At 40.6% G+C, this 19911-nt stretch overlaps 1 protein-coding gene across 2 annotated transcripts in view; it reads left to right on the forward strand.

The window, feature by feature from the left end:
• The window catches only part of ankrd11 (ankyrin repeat domain 11), a 113218-nt gene that overhangs the window by 4571 nt on the left and 88736 nt on the right, over positions 1 to 19911 (forward strand). The window lies entirely within an intron of this gene.

Genomic DNA, 19911 nt, shown 5'->3' on the forward strand with positions numbered 1-19911 from the left:
CCCCCCCCCCCCCCCCAGTTAGGCGCTTTGACAGCGGCAGTAAGACTGTATTTCACAATATGATGGTTCAACTTTGCAATTAATCGTCCACATGAACGCTGAACCGTATCACTGTACACCAACAGTGATACCTTTCCATACTTAAAAATGTCTCCTCGTAATTCCTTTTATCAAAGAAAAACTTAATTTGATACATTTTCATTTTGCCCCTGAAGTTCTTTCTGCACTAAATGAAAAGAGCGTCGAGCCTCGCGGATTGTCCAGTGATAACCCGATGTCTCCTGTCCACAGCATTTGTCCATCCAATGTCACGATTGGATATCTCTGTGTGTCTTGTATGTTTGTACTTCGTTGGGAAGATGGTTGAAAAGCACAATTATTTTATTCGCCCGGCTTAGTATTGTAAGTAAATACTGTTGGTCTTGGTATTTTCTAATTGTGAGCAGAAAATATGCAAACATTTCAGTGCCACATAGCCTCCCAGTTTAGTTTATTAGTGGTCATTAGGGGGGAAATTTGCTCTTTTTCTGCTCTCGTGCCCCCTTATAAGATGTTTGTATGATAATATGATGGCATAGAACAAAGGTGGCTGACATAGTATTCAGTACATTTTGTAATTCTGTCCATGGATTTAGCTGAGAAACCTTCTGGAGGTCCGATTTAGAATAATAAAACAACTAGCTGTAAAAGGGAAAAGAAGCCTTTAGCTGCAACTCCAGCAGCCACTCTGCCTGCCCTCCTTCCATGCTCGCTCTCCCCTCCCCCTCTTGTCCTGAGCGTGTGGTCCTTTTAGGTAAACAAGCATGGCTACTCCTGTTTCTTGCCTCTCTTTGTCTTTCTCAGCCTTTCTTTAATCACTCTGTCTTAGTGTCTCTCTCGCCCCCTGTTTGAGTTGTGTGAATCTTTTATAGCTGCTGTTCTACCAGCACAATCTCTGCGGATACTCAAATGGCATCTGAAGCCTTTTGAAATTCAGACTAGTCCTTTGCCCCCTCCTCTATCCTCAAAGCAAAATGGAACAAAATGGCGGGCCCAATCTTGCTGTTTCCCTCAGGGGACTGTGGAGCCTCATTTTGGGGTTTAGGAGGTCCTAATGGTTGATGGCGACTTTAACTCCTGTTAGGTTGTGTGTGCCGTCTAGCCTTCCGCTGCAGCGCTCTTGATGATCTTTTCTCTTCCCTGAGTCTAATGCACATGAAAGGGAAATAATATCTATTCTGGCACACTTCTGCTTCTCCAGAAATGGGCTTTTGACAGACTGTGCTTTTGATCTCTCTGATCGAAGTTAGGAAAAGAAATATTTTGTGCACTTGTTTTTCAGGGAAACTACACACAGCAGTAGGCTCTCAGGGTTCGTTTAGCCATTCTGGCATAAATATGGCCTACATTACAGCATGGGTTAACAACTCGGCTTGTTAGCCGTATTGATTTAAAGTATTCAAAATCCCATTGTAAGGTTATTGTTTCAATCACTAACATATTATTTGATTGAAGATTATAAAAAGAACCACCAAAGGAAAGAGAAGTTGACATACATTTATTTCAAAGGGTGTTTGATAGGTTTTGATTTGTAGAACTTGGTCTGAGTTATCTGTGTAGGCAGAAATTACCCCATAGAGGCTCAGCCATTGTAATCCAAAGTTGTCTCAACAAGTTCATTTATACATTGCTTTTTCATTTGTTCCCTTATTCTAACACATCATCCTAGTAATTTCATTAGTTAACATATTTGTATTAGACATGCTACTATTGAAATTCCAGCCAGTTGACTCAAGGGTTTAACGTAAGGAAGAGTGATAATAGGTGAATGGCTTGGCTATAAAAGGGCCTTTGCATTTGTCTATGTTTTCCACACTTAGAACGCCTGAGTATTTAATGCTATTAGGCAAATGGCTGCGTGCCTCAGTCTGAGCAGGCATGAATTAGGGGTGGTGCAAATCTGGAGACCACAGTTGGTGTTTTGATTGGATGTGCTGCTGAGCAGGAGGCTGCATGGGATGATGTATTATCTATACGTGGCATTGGAAATGTTCAGAGGTTAGTCGGCCAGGTCTGGGAGCTGATGACAGAGGCAGTCTGTGTGATGTGTCCCTCTGGGCTCGGTTCTGGTCTGCTCAGCCTGTTGCTGACATACAGGGAAAAAGACAAGACTGGCCTGCTTGCCTGGATTCACTTACCTTCTCTGTTTTTCCTCCCCAATCATAAGGCCCTTTTTAGGGTTTTCCATGCCATTTCCTATTCCATCTAAAGCTAAGGTGGCCCACATGTTTTTTTTAAATCTTCCTAATAAGCAATTTAATGCTGCAAATATTAATATATCAATTGATTAGTTGTCAACTATCAAATAAATTGCCAACTATTTTGTCTTTTTTGGTTTCTTTACTCATGATGGTAAACTGAATATCTTTGAGTTGTGCTAGAAAAAACTAATTCTGAAATGAAAGGGGTTTTCTCATGTTATTTTCAGTCAGTACTAACTCATCACTAATTGAACCTGGTTTTCACTGCCAGAGCCAGATTTGTGTAAGACTTTTGTGAAGTGGCTTTTGCAATTCTTGCTTGGAAGAATCTTAGATTAGGTTAGTTGGTTATTATTGAGGTAAGATGCCGATCTGAATCTGTGTTGGGAAACTATAATCATTGTTTGTCAGATCAGTTTAACTAAGTGAACTGGTTAGGTGAAGGCTGCAGGCGCTTATTGCAATACCGGTATACCATTTTCTTCACCAGGCATTTTCTTCACCAGGCATCGTGCCTGGTGGTCAGAAATGTTGTTTTCTCCTACCGTTGCATGCATATAGCATTAATGTTCCACATGGTTGATCACACACTATTCCTGTTACAGAATTGAAACAATATTGTTTTTCAAATCCCATTGCCACGGCTGATTGCTGTTTCAGCTCTCTATTCAAACATGACATCCTGAGAGAGAGGAATGATGTAATATTAATGGTAAACACGACGCATGTGAAAGAAGCTTTGTCTCTTCTGTTCCAGATTCGCTGTAGAGGTGGCACAGGATCACGTGTCCTATCCATAGCCAACCTTTATCACCCTAAGATGAATGAAATATGTCTGGGATTTATTACCACTTTGAGAAATTGCTTCATGCCTGACTACTGTGCTCAGAGGAAAACAACCTTATCAGTTTTCTTTAAGCCCTCTTGTGCCTAGCAGTCCTCTTCATGTTGGGCATAAGCTATAAGCTGTGACGGGGGTAAGGGTGTCAGGACAAAGTGTTGGGTGGGGGAGGGTAGAGGTGGTGTGGCCTGGCTGAATCTCAATCACCAAGGCCCTTCAGATGGCCTGGCCTTTTGATGGGCCAGCTGCAGCCATTCATCCACCCATTTACATTGAAATGCAACAACAGGAAGGGGGAGGGAGTGCTTTGGGGAGATGGGCCTCTGCGCCTGTGCGTGAGGGATGTGAATGAAAAGCAAAGGCATACCTAAATACCAAAGAGATGAGGTCCCTCAGTCGGGGCCCATGCCCCTGCTCACCAATACATGCAGCCATACTTTGTTTCCCCCCAGCATGCTGTGGGCCAGTATGCTCAACACAAAGGATCTAAGCACCCTTTTTGACCAGTACATGCATTTCCCCTTCTCAGCTCTTTTCTGTCTTTACAGCAAGGCTGGTGGTTATAAAGAGGTTGTGATTCATCCCACTGTTCATTTTAACAGCACTCTACTGTTAGACCTATTGTTGATGCTGTTTGTTACACTTTGCCTTCTTCATATGTTTTAGGTAATTGCCTTCAGAAAGAATATTTTATTTTGTTCATTCTTTATCAAGGCTGTATGGGTTGTGCATTTTGAAGTTCTTGTTCCTGGCTCACTGTAATGCAGGTCATATTGGGATATCGGCTGGTGGAAGAAACGTGTTCTGTAACTCTTTAGAGGCTTCAGACAAATGAGGCCAGTGTGTCATTTTTTTTTTTTTTGAGTTCATCCAGCTTACCAGGATAACTTGGGAGGTGTGCATGTGATGGTGACTGAGACCTCAGACCGGCAATACGTAACAGCCTTCATATTCATTTCAATGAGACCACTTTGTTTCTGGCTGAACTTTTGAAACAACACAACACTAGGGGTGGAACGGTACACAGAAGTCACGATTCGTTTCAGACATCACGGTTCTGTAAAAGTTCGGTACAATGGAGGGAAAAGCAAAACAAAAAAGGCAGAATATTTGTTTGTCTCAGGCTGTACCACCTAGCGACATACAGTCTCTCCCCTGAGCTGGCTGCAACAGCTTGAAGTGTCAGATGTAAACGGTAAACAATAAGTACCCACATAATCTCCAGACTCCATCTGTAACGTGTAAACAAAATACAATACAAAGACAATCAGCTATAAAACTGAAATACAGCATATCTGTTCTCTGCAAAAACAAACTAAATCACCCAATTAATGCAACGTTATCATGATGTCTCCTATCCATTTTTCGCCGCGGAAATCTGCTCCCTGCCTGGCTAAAACTTATATAGTTAGACTAAAGAAACAAGACGTCTGTCCCAACTAACGTAACTGTCTGGAGCCGCGACGCTGGAAACATAACACTAATCTATAACAGCGGTCTTATCCACACCTCTCTCGCCTGTACTAATGTAATTAACTGGGAAACTGGTTATACCAAACATGCAATCTTAAAGAGGCCGGCGGATTTCTAACTCTTCGCCACCACTCGCCATACTCGCCCTTCAATAAAAACCTGTGTGTAATGAAGTCACATGCTGTTTTGCGATCAAATTGGCATATCAAAATTGATTTTAGACATTTTAAGGTGTTTCCATTCATTATTGCCCTGAATTGCACAACATTCAAGCAAACTTTTGCAAACAAAGTCTTTCTAGACTAAATGGATCGCGCCGTCTACCACCACATGATCAATATTGCACAAGTTGTAATAGTGCTTATGTGCCAGCTGATAGCAAAATATCAAGCTATAATAATAAAATGACAACACTATCAACTATGATAATGCAGATGCAACTTGGCTTTTACTTTCCTGAGACAACTCTTTTTTTTTTTTGTTAGCTGGAGTGGCTCATTGTTCAAGTACTCACTACAAGACTGGCAGTTAAAATATCAAGCATTAGATAACTACTTGGATGGCGAGAAGGGGTCAGGAGTAGACTTACCTCGATTTAGGGGAAAATATGAATGACGATTATTATTTTTGTAGCTTATAATTGACCACAAATCTCTGCCACAATTTTTTTTTTACTTCACAAAATGTAATGTTTATTGCACACCATGACAAAACAAAACAAATTAGCAGTACCAAACATATATATTTTTTGGCACCTATGTAATGCCTGTAAGTCGCTTCAGTGGATAGAGAAAGTCAAGTACAAACTCGCCATTTAAGTACAGGAGGCTACCAAAAATAGTGACCTATAACACATTTAACTAAATATGGCCCTGATACAGACTCTGTCTGCACTCCTTAAACATGTCTTCACATAATTAAAAGTTGACAATCAACATGCAACAGCTTCAGTCTCTAGAGGAATTCAGTTCGTCAATTGCCAATCTAGGTACAGTATCAAAAACAGAATCACTTCTTAGCACACTATTTTAACTGCTTGCCTTTCAAGTCTTCAGCTAACCTATCAAAATAAATTTTTTTCTTCTTTTACATCAAAGTCATTTAAAAATTAAATTGTGAACAGGGGTGAATCGAGATCGCAATGTTAGAACGATTAATCATGCAGGCCTCGTCCGGAGCGTGGGAGGACAGTTATTAGAAGCACACCAGCCCTCTAACAGCAATGGCACTTTGGTAAGGATTCTTTCAGGTGTCACATGGGCTGTGTTCGAAAACTCAAATAAGCTTAGGGAGGTTCCTAATGGTGGGAAATAACCCGGAAGTAGTTAAGTGAATGCCATGATAAGAGCCGTTCAAATTGTCAAGTCATTCAAGTGATAAAGAAAGGTACTCGAATGCTTCCTTTGTTATTTTCTTTAAATACGTAATTTATAGAACGCTCCAAGTCCTTTTGCAAAGCCAATCTACCGCTCTGTAAACTGATGTCTGATTATGTGCCAATCAGAGTTGTTTCCTCACCGCGCAGCTTAGTTTCTAGATGTAGACAGTCACAGAGGACAGAGTAACGTGAGAAAAAATTCCACAACAGATAGCAGTCGGTTATACGTTGATCTCAAGGTTTTTCAGACAACAACAGTGACCAGTGCTAGTTAGTGTCTGTTAGCTCACAGGGCTGTAGGGCGCGAATAATAGTTTTCCTCTAAGTCGCATCGGTGCGTCTAATGTCCTCGCATCCGCTGCAGTGTTGTTTATATCGATGTGGTTTAATTTTGCGTTATATGACCCATTTGTTCTGTAAAGCTGTGCCTGTGTTGAATCTCTCCTCTACTCTCTCTCAACTTACTCTCAGTGCAGCCTCGCCACACAGTGGTGCCGGTCCACTTCTGACATTTGTCTACAGTTTTAATTGTTATGAAAACAGCTGTATATTGTTAAGCATGATAGGCAAACCTGTATTTCTACCAGTGTTTTCGCTCTCTGCTATGGCAAAAAAACACAGATGTTATTGAATGCAACTAACGTCAGTTTGTAGAGTAATAGCGTGTGAGACGGAGCTGCTGGACCTGCAAGAGATGTGACCCATGGCCAGAATATCATAGTTCATATATATGCAGCGCAGTGACGATACAGACATTTCATACACACAACGTGTGTAACTCTGCTGACCCGCCATTCGACCCGTGCTGGACCGTTCATAATGAGTCAGCCGTCACTTTGTGAGTAGTGTCCATTGCACTCCCTCTTTCTCCCTAGCTCTTTTAATCAGTTATTGTGGAAAATAAGCAAAGGAGCTTTCTCAGAAATTCATAAAAAAAAAAAATATATATATATAGCCTACGCTCTTTATTTCAGATAGCTAATTTTTATTTACATGTGTTGCAGCTGTATAATATATACAGGATGGGAATACAAAATGTGCAACTGCATGAATGGATCGCTGAATCCAAAGTTTAACAGCGCACCGGACACTGGTTTATAGCCCAGAGATGCATTGTTTATATCATTGGTGAAAGTAGGAATATTTTGTGAGCACGCTTGGATCGGATCCAAAGATATTTTGCAAGATCTTTGGATCTTGCAAAATATGAGAGAAAATGATTGCTGCTAAAATGTAGCAGTAATCATTTTCTCTCATATTTTGCAAAAATATTGGGATAGTAGTCACTTCCACATCTACCTTGAAACTGAACCTCCTCCGGACGATTGACACACTCCAGGATTTCCCTCCGTTTTGAATTGACTTGAACTCAAGTCTGTTACTTTTTGTAACCAATTCGTCCGTCTCCATCTTTCAACATTACTGTTTCCAAACTCAACACGCTTTCTAGGCTCTTTCCCTGCTTTCCTCCAGATACAAAAACACACACCTCATACGTCAAACACACTCGCCCAGGAAAGTGGTCTGGATGGGCAGGGGAGTGTGTGTCTGTGAGAGGCAGCGAGCCATAAGAAGGAGTGAAACGCCAAACCTAAGATCATGCCGGCGCCTTAAAAAATGGCTTGTCAATTTTCACAATAGTCATTTACTACATTCCTCATAGAACAAGCCACAATAGATTGAGTATATCCAATATATGGCCCACCCATACATCAGCGTGGATAGAATTTTATTTTTTTAATCGCAGGGATGCTACTTGTCAACAAAGGCTCATAATGTCTTGGCTGCTGAAGTTACACCTGCAATAGAATCACTCACTATTTGCTCTGACAGCATAAACATAAAGATTTATCAACAAAAACCTCTGTGCTGTGTGATCATCACTTTACTTGATGTTTGAAAAGCTGAAAGCTTGTAGATACTCTGACATAAAACGTAAAATGTTGCTAATTTTAGCTTATGTATTTTTCTGTTCTATGTTCTACATTGCTGTAGCTTGTCGAACCGTCACCTGGGCAATTAGACAATTTTCACAGTTGGGCTAATATACTATTATCTATTTATTCATCTACTGTGTGTATATATATATATATATATATATATATATATATATATATATATATATATATATATATTATAGTATATAACTGGTCAATTAAGTAAAAAAAAAAGTAAAAAATAATCATACATTGCAGCCCTGAATGCGTTTTAATATAATGTCTGAAAACAAGGAAAAGTTCTGCACACTGTAGCTCCCTTGGGTGCAATTTAATAGCACATCCATATAAAGTAAGGCCGGCTACTCACTGGATGCGTTGTGCGAGTGTGTCAGCTTTTATTTTGGACCCTATGTTAACATGTTAGAGTTTACACACTGCCTTCGTGACACACGTGGCTCGACCTGTGCTGAAAACACTTGCATTCTAGAAATAGAACATACGCCTATTTTTCACGCAACATGCGAGTCTGTTGTAAGCGGTTCCCGGCAAAATGGAATAGGAAAAGGTCTTTGTCATTTTGACACAAATACATTTAATAAATACCATATTGATGTTTATAAGTCTCTATAGATATACATGTAATTAAAAAAAAATGATTTTCAAATAAGCTAATGCACCTGTCAGAACAAAATATTCTCTCTCTCTATTTTGCCGTCAATACTGCCGACGTTGTCTTTGCTATGATCAGATCAGTATGTGTTTGGGAAAGACACATGAGTACAGACAAGGCTAGCTGCAGCAGCTCAGATACGTTTCTGGTGTGTAAAGACATTGAAAAATCCACGCAGCCGCCACGCAACAGAAACACCACGCATACGCGACTATTCCAGTGCGTAACCGTCTAACATAAATTATGTTTTGAGCTCTTCTTCAGACTTAACTAGTCTACGGCGTGTGGACCTTTTCCTTGTTTTCGGTGTTGACTTGTGTTGGTCCAGCACCTGCCTTCAACGGTATTTGGATGTGCGACTACTATGCAATATAATATTGTCTAGAATATTCTTACTACGTCACGGAGAAGGTGAAAGGGGTAGAAATTAGCTAGTGTGTTTAACCAGAGAGGTCAGCAGGCAGTGGAAACTCACATCATCTTCAGTCAGCCTACACAGGGACTTTCCCTCCTGAATATGTGGCAGAGCACTTCTTAAAGCTACAGGCCAGTGTGTGGTTGGCCCTTGTATCAAGGCTTGTCTACGTTGTGTCCCAGTGTCACACATTGTTAATACACTTCACTGAGATATCTGTTTTGCCCATAAAGGAAGCACTCTAAACAGGAAGTGAAAAATAGGAAAACAGGAAATATAGAAAACAGTAAGTTGGCCTAGAGCTACCAATAATCTTTCCAGAATTTCACTGTGTTTGTTTGCCAAGGCTTGGAATAGTCACAGATCTGTGATTGGTTGACTAGAGTTAACCAGACGCTGATCTTTAAAGTTCTTTTCATACAAGAACCTTCTTTCCTATAAATACACTGCCTTGTTTTTGTGCCCGTCTGTGTGTTTGTGTGTGTGTGGTTGCGTGTGTGCTTGTGTCACTCATACTCCCTGCAGTGACTCTTTTTATAGAAACAGCCAGCAGTGTAATCTCTGGCGTGGATGTAGGACAGTCTTTTATTCCTCCTCATTACTTATGCAAAGCCAGTTCTCAACCACAATCAGTGCAGAGCCTGTTTGAACAGTTTTCTTAGAAAAGGGTTAGTACTTAAAGAATCCGCAAGTTTTTCCATGGCACATGTTTTCTTTTCCATGTACAGTTACTTAAAAAAAAATCTGATATCAACTCATCGAATCTTTAGAATTGCTTTAGATTATTGTTTTGTGGTCATACAGTTTAGAGCTAAGATGTTTTTAGAAGTCTTCCACAATGGTGAGGACTCATGGTGAGGGTCAGCTTTGAATGTGCACATGGGTTGCGTTACGCATTTAATGTCACAAAATATTTGTCAGAGGCTATGTTTTGGTTCGTACCCCATCAAGGGTCTCACGGTTTGGATACCAAGTAACATCTGCTTTTGTGGCACTTTCCCTTGCAGAAGGATCCAACGTTGATATCTATTTCAAGCTACAGCTGTTCTATTATGAATGTTTTTCCTATTTAATTATTAATATTGGGCTAAATTTGGATTGGTTGGTTGATAGAGCATTGGGGTTTTGAGTCCATCAACAGTAAAAGGAGTATGGTCAATTCTACCTTGTGCTTTTCCTTTACAGTGCCAGCCCTGCATGCCTTTTCTGCATGACTACGTGGATTTATGCAGATGTGGTTATTATATGGCGATATACAAAACATCTCCAAAAATCTGTTTTGCACAAACCCACACATGCTTGTTGTACTTTCATTATGCAACATATGTGTTCAATTTCATCATATCAAGTGATTCTTGGACAGATTAAATTGTGTGCTGAACTCTGCGCTGTTAGCCCTGTTAACCGTTGCGTTGTCCTCAGGTCATATTTGACCCATTTTGGGGAGAAAAAAATCTGAAAAATGTTTTTCAACCAAATTTTCAGAAAAATAACGCACACAACACTCTTCACAAGTAAAATAAACGATCAGCCCACTGCTTTCTTTAAATTTGGATGTTGTCTTCAATTTTATAGCATTTAAAGAAAACATTTTTTATGAAAGACCACTGAACAAAATGACTAAAAGCAACAAAGGTTTTGAGAAAGAAGACCAAAACGTTGGAAAAAAAGGTTTCAGTTTTGACCCAGAAAAAAGTTGCCCGGGACAAAGTGAGGGCCTCCGTAGATGGGCCACGCGCGCTATAAGAATGTATGTAGAAGTTTATGCTTAACGTATTGTTCTTTGTAATAATCTTTGAAACAACAGAGTGTCTCTCCCTGTCGACATATTTAAGGCTGATTGACTCTCTCCGGTCTGTCTATAAAGAACCATACAGATGTTCGTACAGGCGAACCTGCTCTTCCTAGCCAACCATGTTGAACTAAAAGCACAGTAAGTGTTGAAAGCACAGTGGGCGCCCAGTTAAAAAAATTCAGAGGTGCACGACCACACGCCGCAACAGCTTGCAGAGCCTTCGCGCTGGAAACGACAGCTGTTGAGACGTCATTTTATGTGGCGAGCGCCTCACACCGGAGACGCCGCAGCTACCATTAACTTAGCTGTATGCTTCTGTGTTGAATCTACGTCATAGGACCCTACACCTTCCCCCACGCCGTAGCCTGACGTTCCCCTCCCCAGAAATGTAACTATACTTAGCAGCGACGCAGACCGCAACAACTGTGATTTATCCACTAGGCTGGGCTTGGCAGCGTTGGGTTTCCCCCTACTCCTTTCCAGATTCTTCTTCTCTGTAAACAACATGAAATCATGGATTTTTTCCTGCCATTGCTTTCTAACCATAGCCAGAAAGCTTGCACTTTCTCTCTGCCACATTTTCCTTCCCATCTCAGAGCCCAGCAGTACGCTTGCATACTGCATCCTCACATACTCGTCTCCCTTCTCCTCTAACTCTGACAATCTCCTCCCCCATCTCCACCTCTATGCAGTAGCCCTGGTTCCTCAGGAAGCACTGCTTGCAGGAAGCTAAGGGCGTTGAACCTGACTGTTTGCCTTGTTTTCCCCTTTGATAAAAATTGTAGTAAACTATGCTAACACACCAACAGCCGTGGTGTTTTTCTGCTTTTAGTTTGTTGAATTTTTGTCATAGAAGATACTTTACTTACCATGCCTTTTCTGATGTCCCAATTGTAAATGTGCATATGTAAGCAAGCAGTTTTTCTCTACCAGTAGATTCTGATGCTAATCTTAAACTGTGTCAAGACGGAGCGCATATGGGATTTTAGTAAATTTTTTTCAACTCAGAGTCTGTACCTGACTGTGGAACTGATAGATGTCCTTCTTATGTGTGTAAGGTAGCAATAGGCTGGCAACTGTTTTTAGTTTTAATTGTCTTTAAAGTCCAGGTAAAGCAACATCATTGATTTTTTTCTAAACGCATTAAACATCTTATTTGAAAATACTTTAAAACGTGAAAGGATTGTGAGCTATATATACATTGTAAATGCTTGATTATTAGTGTTGGAAATGGTTAGTGTACAAAAAAATGTTTTGTGCCATGGTGTTCTGCCAACTAAAGAGAGTTAGTTCTGAGTTATTAATTGTTGTGTTAAAAGTTATAGCCTTAAGTAAGAAGGGTATGCAGTTAATACAGTCTTAGTACACTCACAGCTTGCTCAAATTGGCGTTAAAAATGTATACTAAGCATTTTTATTAAAGGGCCACTATCCAAAGTCCTCTATTTTTGTATTCCTCAGTGTGAACATGACTGCAGTCATACCTCCACAGAAGCGATTAAAGAGAGCTGTCCCATGCTTTTAATCTGAGCAAGTTCAAAGCCCTTTGCAGTAGACTCGGGCGATTTTCTTTCCCTTCCTCGTAGTGAGAGAAAAAAATAGCATATACACTCACACCGCGTGGGTGTGTATGTTCATGGTATACAGCCCTCAGTGGGAATCACTGTTAACATTTGTAGTTTAAGTATACTCTGCCTTTGAGTGTTGTAATGTAGCATGTTTATTGTCAGTGATAGCTCTAGGGAGTTTTATTGTCTTATACATATTCAACATATACGTGTAGAACCACAAATTGCCATATCAATTTCCCTTACTCTGTGTGCTTTGCAGTAGTTTCACATTGCTTTGATTCATGCACACCCCGCTCTGGCGTTTAGACAGCTTTCCAATGAGGCTGCGATGAGAAATCTAAGAGAAAAACTCAGGAATGTTTGTGTGTGGCTCAAGCCTGTCAAAAGGGAGGAGACGGACACTGACATCCTTGTTAAGGTGACCGTGGCATTATGGATGATGGCTATACACTTGCGCATGCAGCATGCTGTCCCACCTACACTGTGGAACCATACCGCCCCATAATCTTTCTGGTTGCTCCATATTGTAAAGATGTTGTATTTTGATGAACAGAAATTGCATCAATATAAATCTGAGTTTCACATCCCTATATAGAACTGGCATTGTACCTGAATATATGATTTTGTGTGTGTCAACTGAAGATATTTATTAAACTGCTACTTTTTAACTGAATTGTGTGGGTGAACGGGTGGCCGCGGGCATCCAGAACCAACACTTTGGATGTGTTCTGTGGTGTTGGAGCATGTGCAGGTGTTAATGTCGATAATGTACCATGTGCTGCTGCTGCTCCTCCATTTCCAATATTCAAAGAGCTCTTTTCTCTTTTTTTCTTTTACTGCAACCATGGCAACAGAAAACGACAAATGGCAGAACTGTTGAAACGCTAAGGTTGTGTGTGAAGCTGAATGACAGAGCAAGCTTTCTTTGTAGAGAATCAAATCACAGTGTGAGAGAATAGGCTGGGTATCCTTCACTTAATGTAAAATGCTTTCTTTTATTTCTTAAAAAAAAAAACACACTGAATATTTAGTTGCAAGATAGTTGCATGAAACTTTACCTCTCAAATGAAATCTACCTTTTGCCAGACATTTGGCAACTACATAAAGTACTTGAGGCTAAAGTGCCACATTCCAGTTCTTATTTCAATATGCAATATCATGATCAGGGTTAGAAACATATACAGTGGAGTCTCGTCTACTAGACGCTGCAGAGCCAGTATCTGCATTAGGGAGTGTGTGGTTTTCTTGTTGTTGTTTTTTTATTGCATGTACACGGCCATTAATAAAGACAACCAGAAGTTATTGGTTGCTTTGAAGTTGGTAAAATACGTTAATGGGACATGAATGCACACTTAATTTGTAATCAAGAAACAAGTCCATTTCAGACACACCGGTAAGGGGACTTTATCTTAGTAGTGTTACTTCCCTACAGAGGAATGAATGATATGATTGTGTTCTGCTCTGTTTGCGTGTTATGGAAAAAAAGCAGAGTGATAAAGACTAAAAGCCAGAGTGTATGAGCTTACCTGAAACTATTTAGCTATTAGTCATTGACCAAAGCAATGAAAAAGGGTGCTTTGTTAACTCATGGGTATTAGATTCCACCATTTTAGTCTGCCTGTGTGGGGAAAATGCTCTTCTACCTTGGTATATTATTTTACACCTGACAAGAGAATAAATCAATGTCCATTAGCCAATGGAGAGAGCCAGTCTGAAGTACTCCTGTTTTTCTAGAACGTCATCCAATGCTGTAAAATAGAACATTAGCATATTCTGTTGCAGGGGAGTAAGTACACCCACGCCAATCCATGTCTTGTTGACATTGATGTGTAAGTTTATATAAAAAAAAATAGAAGAGGCTGTTTTGACATGCGTCTTTCAGACAAGTGTGTTTTGAACACATACAGTATATTTATATACACTCACCTAAAGGATTATTAGGAACACCTGTTCAATTTCTCATTAATGCAATTATCTAATCAACCAATCACATGGCAGTTGTAGGGGTGTGGTCCTGGTCAACACAATCTCCTGAACCCCAAACTGAATGTCAGAATGGGAAAGAAAGGTGATTTAAGCAATTTGGAGCGTGGCATGGTTGTTGGTGCCAGACGGGCCGGTCTGATTATTTCTCAATCTACTCAGTTACTGGGATTTTCACGCACAACCATTTCTAGGGTTTACAAAGAATGGTGTGAAAAGGGAAAAACATCCAGCTTGCAGCAGTCCTGTGGCCGAAAATGCCTTGTTGATGCTAGAGGTCAGAGGAGAACTGATTCAAGCTGAGAGAAGAGCAACTTTGACTGAAATAACCATTTGTTATAACCGAGGTATGCAGCAAAGCATTTGTGAAGCCACAACACGCACAACCTTGAGGTGGATGGGCTACAACAGCAGAAGACCCCACCGGGTACCACTCAGCTCCACTACAAATAGGAAAATGAGGCTACAATTTGCAAGAGATTGGACAGTTGAAGACTGGAAAAATGTTGCCTGGTCTGATGAGTCTCGATTTCTGTTGAGACATTCAGATGGTAGAGGTCAGAATTTGGCGTAAAATGAATGAGAACATGGATCCATCATACCATGTTACCACTGTGCAGGCTGGTGGTGTAGGTGTCATGGTGTGGGGGATGTTTACTTGGCATACTTTAGGCCCCTTGGTGCCAATTGGGCATCGTTTAAATGCCACGGCCTACCTGAGCATTGTTTCTGACCATGTCCATCTCTTTATGGCCACCATGTATCCCTCCTCTGATGGCTACTTCCAGCAGGATAATGCACCATGTCACAAAGCTCAAATCATTTCAAATTGGTTTCTTGAACATGACAATGAGTTCACTGTTCTGTTCTAGTTAAAGGAATTTTATTTATACATGAACAGTACACAATTAAACATTAACCCGAGAGATGCGTTTTCTGTCCGATAAGCGTAAGTGCAGAAAGGATTAGGGCCGGGGCAGTATGTATTTTTTTCTTCCCTACAGCGATTGAAAAGCAAGATATTTCTGCAGTATCGTAGTCCCCTTATAAGAGTCGGATAAGTTTGAGCAAGAATGGCAGGGTGCCTTAAATGAGTGACGTCAGTCCGCAAGGAGAGCAAGCGGTAACAGAGAGTAGCTTGTGAGTGCAGCTGTGAGTGAAAGAGTTAGCAAAGTTGATGTAAAGTGAGTTAAAAGTGAACAATAAAACAACAAGCTACTGCTTCTCAAGACACAGTGGCTATATCTGTTGTCAATACTGCCGGTAAAGTGAATGGCGTACCCCCGAAAAAAACATTGGCTTAAACCTTAGCCTTCAACATATGTTGCTGCCATAGACTGTATAAAAATATTGTAACACAGTGTTTCCATTTCAGCTCAATGAGTCTTTACTAAGTTTTGCTGTCATTTAGGGACACAATGGTTTCTCTCATCTCCATTGATCCATTCCACACTTCAGAAAGCTCTTTTGTCAAAAAAGTAAAATAGAAATAAAATAGATTGCCGACAATGCCAAGTGCACCCCGTCTAGCAGCTGAGCGGCCAGAGAGGGCGACTCAGCAGTTTGCTGACTTGTTGCTCTCTCTACCAATATAAGTCTCTCTGTTTTAGGCCACGAAATTCAACTGTGTGGATTTATCGGAATAAAGCTATAAACAGAAGGAAACTCCGCTAGCTGTTAGGCTAATGTGCAATGATAAACACTGCAGCGTTAACGTGAATGTGTCTACCTCAGCTGAGAATACATGTCCCCGTTACAAGACATTACACATGTACTCTTGCTTATAGGCCTAAAAGTCAACACAAAAGGAATGTTTAATATGTGTTAAGGAACATTTTGCTCCACCAACTCGTGAAAGGTCGGATTTGCTCCATCTTTTGATGTTAATTTCTCTTTAAAAAACCTTGAATCCTTGTAAGACACATTGTCATCAGACACAATCCATGTCTATAGAATCAATGTGCACACAAGCAGGCCAGTGGTTTTTTTGCGGTGACTGCTGGCAGTTGGACTCAAATGACTAATCTGATTGTTGGAGTGCAAACCCGGAAACCAGAAGCGGGATGAGCGTGACTAGAGTCTCTCAAAGTCTGACAAAAATCTTTTAAACTGACTTCTGTTGATCTGAAATGAAGACAGTTTCAGCAACCTCATGCCCCGTGTCTGGCTTAAAATTTTTTCCAAAACCCGTTTTGGTGAGTAAAATACAGTAAAACTTTGAGATTGTATTCTGAACAAGCAGCCATCACCGTCTGGCTTTGAATTTCCAGAGAAACAGGACCCACGTGACGCATTTGTCCAATCAGCTGCCTGTTTTCATTTTTGGGCGTCAATACAGATTAGTGTTGTCTGCAGTTATGGAGACGTATTACGTCTTGTCGCTTTGGTGTGTTCCGAGGCGCTTCTTTTATTTTAAAGATTATTTTTTGGGGCTTTTCCTTTTCATTACAGTGGATAGACAGGAAATGGGACAGGGATGGGGAATTAAACGCAGCAAAGGGCCGCAGGTCGGATTGAAACCCGGCTGCTGCAGGACTACATGGGGGGAACACTCTTACTGGGTGAGCCTTTTCTGCCGAGGGTCGGCCGTCTGGTTGGCGTGTCAGGGGCATTGAAGGTCAGCTTACCTTAATTTAGTGAACTTGTGCTGTAATTGTTGCTAGCTCCGTGGCTAACCCTCTTTACTTAAACCAACAGATAACCAGCAGGCAGGACACAGTCTTCTTACTTGGGTCTTGAGGAGTTGTAGCAAGTATTCACTGTAAGATAAACTGTACACAGACTGCGCTGCTACGTTCACAGCTGCTAAATTCATGCTCAGCGACAAATACACCTCCCTCTCTTTTGCCCTCTGTCTCCACTGCTAACTTGTTGATGCGTGGGCGTATGAGTAGAAGACAATGAAGGAATGCCCATCCCCTGCGCTGGCTTGTCGTTCAGATGCTGTTGAAATTATGTGTACGTTTAATCGCTTACGTGGTGCACATAAGCTGTATGATGGAAGAGAAAACCCTGGAAAGTAAATTTCCCAAACTAATTTATTATGTAAGAGATAAAAAGACATTAGCAGCTTCTAAACTGAGGATTTGCTTGCTCCTCTCATTTTCATGCCATTGTTAATTGATGAATACTTTTGGGTGTTACACTGCTTTGCAGGCGCCCTGGGCTCTTGTGATTTTTTTTTTTTTTTTTTACTTTTTACACAATGTATGGAATAGACTAATTAATTGATAAAGTAGTGAAAGAAACTGATACTTAATGATAATCTGAAGTTGTAATGGGTGGAACTAGATTGGCCACTGAGGCGACTTGGCAAATCCAAAGCTGATTTGTCTTTACATAAGAGTCAGTTCAATTGTCGACATTAATTACATAATACATCCAAAGCCAAGGTCTTTGCTTGGCCCACTTATTCCCCATGGTCGGGCCTATAATAGGATTCAAGAGAGAAGAAAACAAGCTATGCATTCAAATAAACATCCTTGTTTCAAACATTTCATAGAAAGTGTCCTACAACACTATATGGTAGCAACAGGATTGGCTAGATTCTTTTTACATGTGTATTTAAAGACTTTTAAGTGATAATATAGTGTTGTGCTTCACTGAATTGCCGGCATTGGTGGTGATATCCTTCATATGCATCAATCACAAGCAACAGATTTAGAAATACATTCAGCTAGGTTGCGCTATTTTTTCACAGCCCTGGTTGTAATTGGCCATAATACTTGCACGGCATGCATGATTATCGGTTTATACCTTTACTTCTTTAAATGAATCCCTGTGATGAGTAACTGGGTGCAAACCAATGGGTGTTTCACCTTGTCAGATAGGAATGTATTTAGCAGGCCCAAGACGCTTTGGTTGAGCTTTTGTCTTGTTGAGGGGGCATTTTGATTAATTGAATTAGAAATTGATTAATGTTTATGAAGTAGCTCTGAACAGCAATACTGTGAAGGTTTTCATCATTATGTCGTCGTTGCTATCTTCACTTTCATTCCAGCTGCATCAGTGGAACTACTGTGTTATGTACAAGTGGCATGTTTAAGTGGCACAGGCTGTATATTAGGAACACATGCAAGTTTTAGGTTGAGGCCACCAATTATATATATAAAAAAAGAAGTCTTTTGACTGAAGATTTTTTTCCAATCCAGAGAGCTTGTTACCTTGACAACAGCAGAAGATTCATAGCAAGGGGAGCTGAGCTGAGCCTGCCGCGGCATGGCTGAGCCGAACAAACAAGCGCTGTTGCCTACTGTGTCACGAGTATGGCTGCCTTGTTATTGCAGCCCTTCTCCTCCCCTGACTTATCTGCCTTCATTTAATATCAGGCTTTATTTAGCTGGTTTGTTATTCAACTAGCATCAACCAATCCCAGCCGTCTAACAGACTCACTTTTTTATCTTTTATCTAGAAAAAACATTTTCCCTTCCCCTCCTCTCTCTTTCACTTATTCTCATCCTCCTCTTTTCATTTGCTTTTTATTCCGTCTTCTATGCTGATGCTTAATCTCGCACTAGTGTGTTTGGTCTTTAGATTTACGGATTCAGATAGAGCTGGCAATGCGCTGTCTGTGTTGGTTGCTCATGCTGGAACTATGGAGGATCAGTGTGTTGTGGTCTCTCCCTGCAGAAGCCAGGCTTTATGAATAATGTAGGTGTTTTTGAAGAGGAGAGGTGTGGTGTGCATCTCTTTTTCTTTCTCCTCCCCCTGGCCCATCTCCCTCTTCCCCCAGCTGTCTTCCCACACCCTCCAGTGTCAGATTTCCCCTCCAGTGTTTGAGCATAGAAGAGCAGATGACTCAATCTAATTAGTGAAGCTATTACAATAAGCTCCGATACCTGATGCTTTGACATAATGCAGGCCGAACCCAGGTGGTTGTATTGAGCTGCTGTTGCTTCCTATTGTCTATTTGGTTTCAGACGTAACGGAGGGGTGGGTTCATTATTGACATAAGGGCTGCTGAGGGAATGTTTTGAGTTTGTTAAAAGAAAGCATCACTAGAAAACTGCACTTTAAAATGTTAACGATCATTCTTTTTTGTGGCTGCCTTTTTGTGATCAATTCAATGTATAATTTGTTTTATAAAGTTGGAAATAGTTTCCTTTCCGTTTAATTCAACATGTAATTTGTTGCATTTTAACAGTTTAATGAAAGCATTAGAAAAGCAGAACTGAGTACATTTTAACATCTATTTATTTATCGCAAGTAATCTCGTCATTGCGTTATTGCATATTATCTCCTCATATACAAACTACCACTGAACTCTCTAGTCTTAGGCATTTCACAGTGGGGGGGTCTGTCACAATATAACCAAACAGTATACACTTGTTTGACTGAAAACACAATAGGTTAAAGACACTGAACAAAATTATGAACTCAACACTTTTGTTTTTTGCCCTTATATTTCATGAGCTGAACTTGAAGGTCTTAGACTTTTTCTAGACACACAAAAGGCTAATTTCTCTAAATATTGTTCACAAACGTGTCTAAATCTATGTTAGTGATGACAGATTAAGACACTCCATCCAAAATCCATCCACCTGCCACAATAAAAGGCCACTCTATAATGTGCAATTTTCCTGTAATTTGCCCTCTCAGGTCATTCC

The sequence above is a fragment of the Etheostoma cragini genome, chromosome 1, assembly GCF_013103735.1.
Source record: "Etheostoma cragini isolate CJK2018 chromosome 1, CSU_Ecrag_1.0, whole genome shotgun sequence".
Taxonomy (NCBI): domain Eukaryota; kingdom Metazoa; phylum Chordata; class Actinopteri; order Perciformes; family Percidae; genus Etheostoma; species Etheostoma cragini.